Raw genomic sequence first — 6,930 nt, 5'->3', positions numbered from 1 at the left:
CACAGCAGCTGAGAGAGCTGAGTAAGCTGCTGTCTGCCTGAATCAATCCCCGCTCTGGGAATTGAAACAGTGCAGACATGAAGCCTGTCCGTGGCCACATAAAAGCTGCATTATGGCTGCGATTTAGGGGACTACGCCTACAGCAGCTCTTTGAATCCCTAATCCTGGGAGCTCCGAGGGAAGAAAGCAGGGAAGCTGTGCTCAGATGTCTAAAACTTTCCTCCTGACCCTGACTCGAAGTGGGGGACCTGGCCTGCAGTGAAGCCAATCCATGGGGAGTTCATGTACAGTGTAATTTGTAATGGGATTTTACAGTACAGATCCTAGCACATATATTTAATATCTGACAATTCAAATAGCTTGGCTGGCAAACACACTGAACATTGCCAGATTTCTGTAAGATCCTGTGAATTCCTGACCTAGATATTCCTTTGAGGAGGGAATTGAAGAGCAGGAGAGAGATATGAACTGAGTATAGTAGACTGGGCTCCTCACTTCTGACCCATTTCCCTTATTTCTTCAGAGTAGTAAGAATCTTAAAAAACTACAAATTTGGGTTAATGAAATGATTTAAGAAGATCAGCTTACTCTTAAAGTTGTTCCAAGTTCAGTCTTTATACAATTTACCTGATGCTTGGGGTACATAATAATGAAAATATAAACAAACAGAGCACTAAGCCTCAATCCTACATGTAAATCTGTGCACATGTGCTGCAAACAAGATATCACCCATGGACAGATTTGTTTGTGTTGCCTTATGAGCCAAATGCTGTGGTTTTGCTTCTTTTATTTATTCAGTCCTGAAAGACTTTACTGTGAAATCCCACCAGGCAGAGATAAAGACTGGAAACCTGGTAATCTACAGCTGTACAGGAGGGTCAGTTTATGGCCTGAATGTGCTGGAGAATTTAGATCTGGAGAGACTCTTTCATAGTGAACTGACATGAAAACCTGTATTATTTCAGGGCTTTGCAGCATGTACATTGTGTTTACGATGGAGCTGAAGCTTGGAAAAACCAAATAGATCTAATCCAGATTTGCTATTCTGATGAATTTTTTCCTTCTCAAATGAATTCAAGTTGTCAGATTAATTCAGTCCCAACATGACAAGGGCAAAACAAATTAATTAGCTTAAGCTCCATGGGTTGTGAGGGTTTTGTCTGGGTGCTTTGTGTGAGGGTGAGCAGGGCTCTGCTGTGGGTGGCAGGGGAAAGAGGGGTCCTTCAGCTTCACCCCAACACCTCTCTCCCAGCCAGGTGAGAACACTGTCAGTGAAAAGTTTGAATTCTCCTACAGTCTGGAACTGAAGACCACATTTCTAGTGCACTTCCAATATTAAACTACTCTCCTGAGACTGCTCAAGAGTCACAAGTAATGCTTTAAAAAGAAATTAAAATGTTTAGTTGTAGAGAAAAAATGGCCAGGTCTGGTCTCAAATGAGCATGCAATTTTTTAAAAATGCTGGGTTCCACAGTACCTGGAACTCTTACATGTCATAACCTTGTTAAGATAATTATAGTAGATGGCTTTTCTGCAAGGGAATCCCCTGACATTCTTCCTTGGGAGATTAAATCTCTGCTGCTGTTCTAGACAGATTCTGTGCCTGAGTGAAAGTGTCTCCTACCTCTTTTAAAAATATCAACAACCAAAGAGAAGACAACACTTAATGCCTTTTTACAAAAGGAAAAGAGAGTCATGTCTTGGGAAGAAGGGAAATCAAATAAAAAATTTAATGCTAGAGAAGAAAGGCAAGAAATGCAGTTGCCGTGGAAACCGGAGCATAAGTAGAAACTTTGCAGCAAAGAACAGAAACTAAAAATGAAAAAGCAGAGTGGTGAGGCTTGGCAGATAGCCAGGAGCTGCCTCCTCCTCCTCTCCCGTGCTCCTGGTGGGATGTTCTTCGTCATCCTCCCACAGGCTGGAGGTGCTCTGGGCATTTGGAGAGTAAAGCTGGGCCCGTGGGTCAGAGCACTTCACAGGGGACAGCGAGTGACAGCATTGCTTGGGCTGAGGCAGCTGTACCTAAATCCTCTGTGTGCTTCAGCTTGGGGCCTCTTCCATGGGAGAGGGGGAAATTCACTGGGAATGGTCATCACATCACCATGGGCTTGAGAGGGAAGGAAGCTGCTTCATGGTCACAAACCATCAAGCAAGTCCTTGATTCTTCTTGTGTTTAAACCAAGGTCTGGGAGTGCACTGCAGCAATAACTCCTGTTCTTCAATGCTTCTCTGATCCCTTTACATAGGGAAAAGATTCCCTCCAAGTGCTGCTGTGCCTCAGACTGGCTGGACACCATCCTCAGCTCTGTGATCCCCAGCTCCCACCTGGGAGTCACATTCTTTGTCAGAGTTCTGCCCTGGGCACAGGTTGTGTTCCATGGTGGTTGTTGGCTGCATCCCCCGTGTTTCTGAAAGCAGGGGCCTATTCCAGACATGCAGTTTTGTCCAGGGCTCTGGGATCATCTGATGCTGGCACGTTTAGCTCAGTTGTAGGCAGTAAAATAATGCAGTCATTGGACTAGTAATTATTAAATCCACATATGCTTTTTAGTATGACATGGAAAAAAGCAGGTTGGGAGAGCTGGGCAGGTTCCCAAGCAGGGCTGTAAAACCTTTGTGATGGCCAGGAGGTGATTTGGGTGAAAGCTTGGGAGCATACCCAGGCCTGTGTGCTGTTACAGATGGAAGCAATGAAACCTGGGCTCTTCAGATTTTCTTCAGTCATATTCTTGGAATTAAGCATGGGTGTAAGAGTTTTGCTAATTTGCTCTCAGACCGGGCAGCATCTTACATACTTGACTCCTTTTTCCTGAACAAAATAGGAAATGCAGTGCAAGTCCAAAAAACCCACTTGATCTCTTTGTATGTGAAATCTGGGTGAATTACCTGGGATACAGCACCACGAGTTAGGAAATGTTCCTGAGTGTGTCACTAGCAATAAAACCTACACATGCTTAACTCTGCTGCATTGCCACTGACTTTACTCCTCAGCCGACTTGTCATCCTCTCACCTGGACTATTCCTTATTTGATTGTTATTTCAGAACACAAGGATTTGCGGTTGTTTGGTGTTTTTTTAGGCTGGAAGTAATGAAGCTTAGAGTAACAAACTTCACTAAAAGGGATGTTAATTTTTTTATGTTCTTTAGCATTTGGGCAGGGAAAAAAGCAAGGAACATGTTTTCTAATCCCCGTAGAAAGGGATTTCTAAGAGGAAGCCCGCTCTTGGGATGAAGCGCTAATCCCGTCCCGGGGATGTGGCAGCGATCCCAGGCGGAGCCGGCGTCCTCCGGCCTGCGGGCGGCAGCAGAGCCGTGCGGAGCGGAGCGGAGCGGAGTCGTGCGGCCGCACCCCGCCTGCCCCGGGACAGGGACTGCGCTGCCGGGGACAGCCCTGCCATGGCACAGCCCAGGCTGGTGCTGAAATGAGGGAACCTCAGAGCCAGCGCTGGCCACAGCTGAGTTCTCACCTTGGGCACTTCCCGGGTGCTGCCTTGAGAGGGAATTCCCTGTGAGCAGCTGGATTTGCAGCAGGGCCGTGTCCAGAACAGAGCAGTTTTCCTTAGGCTTTAACGTGCTGATACAGCACTGGCGTTTCTGGCGTTTTCAGCTGGAAAAGCTCCCTCCCTTCTCCCGAGCTCCTCCATGTTCAGTGCGTTTAACAAATGTTTTTCTGAGACCACTGACATTGTCTCGGTTTTCTGTGGTTTAAATTGAAACTATCTCATTTCTGTAGCAATAGTCAAGGCAATGATGGACACTGAGGAGTTGTTTGTGACCTAGGAATGCTCAGAAAAGTCAAATCAAATTGCAGAGAGGTGTACAGTGCATGTGTGCAAAGCACGGCCTGGCCACAGCTGGGAAAAGCTCCACAATACCCTGTATTATGTGGGTTTATACCCAGCTCTGTGTGTTATGGAAGGAAGTTTATAAGTGACATGACCCAAACAAAAAGAACCCTCCAGTTGCTGCCAAGATGACATTCCAGGCTGCTCCTGACTGAAGCAAGACGCCTTCCATGTAGGGTTGCCACTTACTGTTTGAAGATAACCATGGGCTACTTCCTGGAATTGCAAAGAAGGAGCATTTTGGGAAATTCCAATTCCTGGTGTCTGTTTTCAGCATTGCTGCTAAGTGTTTTACCACCTCACTTGGAAACAGACATCACCCAAGGTGATGGTCTGCATAGGGTTAGGATTATCCTTAGGGTGTGTCCCTGCTTGCCAGCCTTGTTTGGGGGAGATCCTGGAGGAAGTTTGCAGCCCTGCCTTGATGAGTTCTGCTAGAAGCAAAAGTGCCTTTGTATAAAGAGCTGAACAGGACCCTCCAAAAGCCCCTTAGTAACAGGAATCTGCAGTCTCTTGTGTTTGCCCTGACACAGTAAGTGTTGGTTCCTGGTCCCTGTGAGACTGAAGAAGTCAGAATCTGACCTTTTCCAAGGCTGATTCCTGCAAAGACAAATACCACGCCTGTAAACATTCCCTGCCCTGCTCAGGGTCACAGGGAAGTTACATTTTAGCTCTGGCCTGCACAAATCCCCTGTACTGGTGAGCTCAGCCTGGGCTCCAGGCCTGCCAGGGCACTTTGTTTTGGATCCAGGCTGCCCAAACTGTCGTGATGGAGGGATAATCTGTTCCAAAGGTTGTCAAACCTCAGGGTTTCAGAAATAGCAAAAAGAATTTGTCAGCTAATATCCTGCTGTCAGGATATTGATCTCAAATTCCTCCAGCATCTCTTCTGTTGGGAGTTGGACCCGAATTTCAGAGTGCAAAATGTGCTTTTCCCTGATTGTTCCCTGATCTCCCCCCTACACCTTCCATTAGCAGCTCTGTGTACATGAGTCTCCCCTGTCATCCTGTCAACCCTCATGGTCTTTAAATAGTCTGTAGGCTCTGGGTGGTGATCACCACATTGTTCCCCCTCCCTCTGCAAGCTGCTCCTGGAAAAGAGGACAGGAATTACTCTCTCATACACTGCTTGTTCATAGTCCAATTTTAAAATCATCTCCTGCTTGTCTCATTCGCCAAGTCCATCAAACCAATATCCTGCCCAGCTCCCTGCCCTGCCGAGCCCTCAGTGAGCAGCTTAGATCCCGAATTACGCTTGGAATTCCAGGGGGATCCTACCTAGTCCCTGCTGGCAGCAAACCCAGACACAGCAGCATCACTGCTGAAATGGGCTGCACATAGGGAGATCCGTGTTCCTACTAAATTGTTTGGTTGCTTTTTTTTCTTCTTGAGGGGAATTCCATTCATCCCCTTTCAGAAGAGCCTGTTAAACTCAGCCAGTCCCGAACTCCCAACAAATGTTCTTTAATAGTTTTGGATTTCAGCACAGAGGCCTCTGACTGTGTGTTCCTTTAATACGTTCACAACTCCCCTGGGAGAACTAAGCCAGGAATAACCAACACTTTTTTAAGCCAGGCCTCCTGCTTTAAGGTTGTGTTTCTTTTCCTGCCATATATTCCCTTGCTCATCTCCACAGCTCCCACTTTCTCGTGCTTTGCATTGCCCATTCTCAACTCGGGTGTTCTCAGGTGTCCGAGAGGGGAGTGCTGCATCCTCTGCTTTCAATTTTGCTGGCTGAAGGAGCATAAAGGACTCTTAACATTCTCTGCAGTCGCCTCTCAGCTTGGCATACTGATCATTTCAATAATAAAGTGTTTCCTTTCATTCTCCAACAGTCAGGCCCCTGCCAGAGCCATAATTGTTCACAGATGACTCATTTTGGCTGCATGATCAAAACCAGGGAAAAGTGCTGTTTGCACAGGCTTTGAAACGTACAAGATGGGAAGAGATGTTCATGCTTGATATTTGTACCATATGTGCTTTCTAAATTTTATTATAGAACCTTTACATTTCAAAAGAGATTCTAGTCTTGTCCTGGGGATGATTTAGAAAGGAAAAGATAAGTAGAGATTTGAGTTAGGCTAAGATTAGCAAAGACTGACTGTGTAGTTTGAGCTGTGAGGCTGCATCCTGGTGGGAGCTGTGCAGTGCAGAGGGGCCGTTGCTGCCCTGAGATAAATAGCTCTAGAAATAGATTCTAGATCTATGTATGGACAACTGTGCATTGTTTAGGGGCTGCACACTCACTGGTGTTCTACATCAAAGTCCCACTGAACTCCTCATTCTTTATAGCATTTGTTTTGAAATCCTGCATTCGCAGTTCCAGCAGGTGTTTGCATTTTCTTCCCTGCTGAGAGCCCAAGAGATGTCTGCACAGTGCATGTGGTGCCCCATCCCCAATGCTGGGAGTGCTCTGCTCTGCCAGGTGGTGTTCTCTTTTCACAGAGTTCACCTCAGATGTCCCTGTTGGGAGCGTCAGCAAAGGGGTCAGCAACCAAGTTCTGGTTTAGGGTGGAGAAGGACATGGGAGGGTGATTCCTGCAATGCCATTCATCACCAAGAATGAGCTGTATCAATAAGAAGCTGGTCTTTGTGTCTCCTCCCAAAATCACTTAAAAGGCCACCCAACTGTCTTAGATAAAACATCAAACAGACAAACTTTGCCTTCTGTGCATCTGTGTGGCATTTGGACCAATGAATTTACAAACCCTCCAAGCCAGCTCGTCCAAGGCTGCTGCCATGTGCATGTGATGTTAGACTTGTTAGTCCAGGAAAAATGAGTATATTAGAAGAATAAAGGATTTAAATTCAGTCGGAAGAGGGGGTTTTAGTAGCTTTTTCTCTCTAAAAATGTAAACAGGGGTATTAGTGGAATGGGAAGATATAGACTCCATACACTTGTGAGTGGAAGACCTGTACAAAAAAGTAGGAAGAGAAGAAGAAAAAACCAATTTGAGCTGATGCTCCAATAGAGGAGCATTGTTGGTCACTGTGTGTCTTGCTAATATTTTCTGCTATTTTTGTTTGGAGTGTCCTTTATCAGATCATCACCCAGTTCCCTGCTCTGGGCTGGTGAGGACCCAG

Source organism: Serinus canaria, chromosome 17 (assembly GCF_022539315.1).
Source record: "Serinus canaria isolate serCan28SL12 chromosome 17, serCan2020, whole genome shotgun sequence".
Lineage (NCBI taxonomy): Eukaryota > Metazoa > Chordata > Aves > Passeriformes > Fringillidae > Serinus > Serinus canaria.
This window is presented reverse-complemented; position numbering follows the sequence as displayed.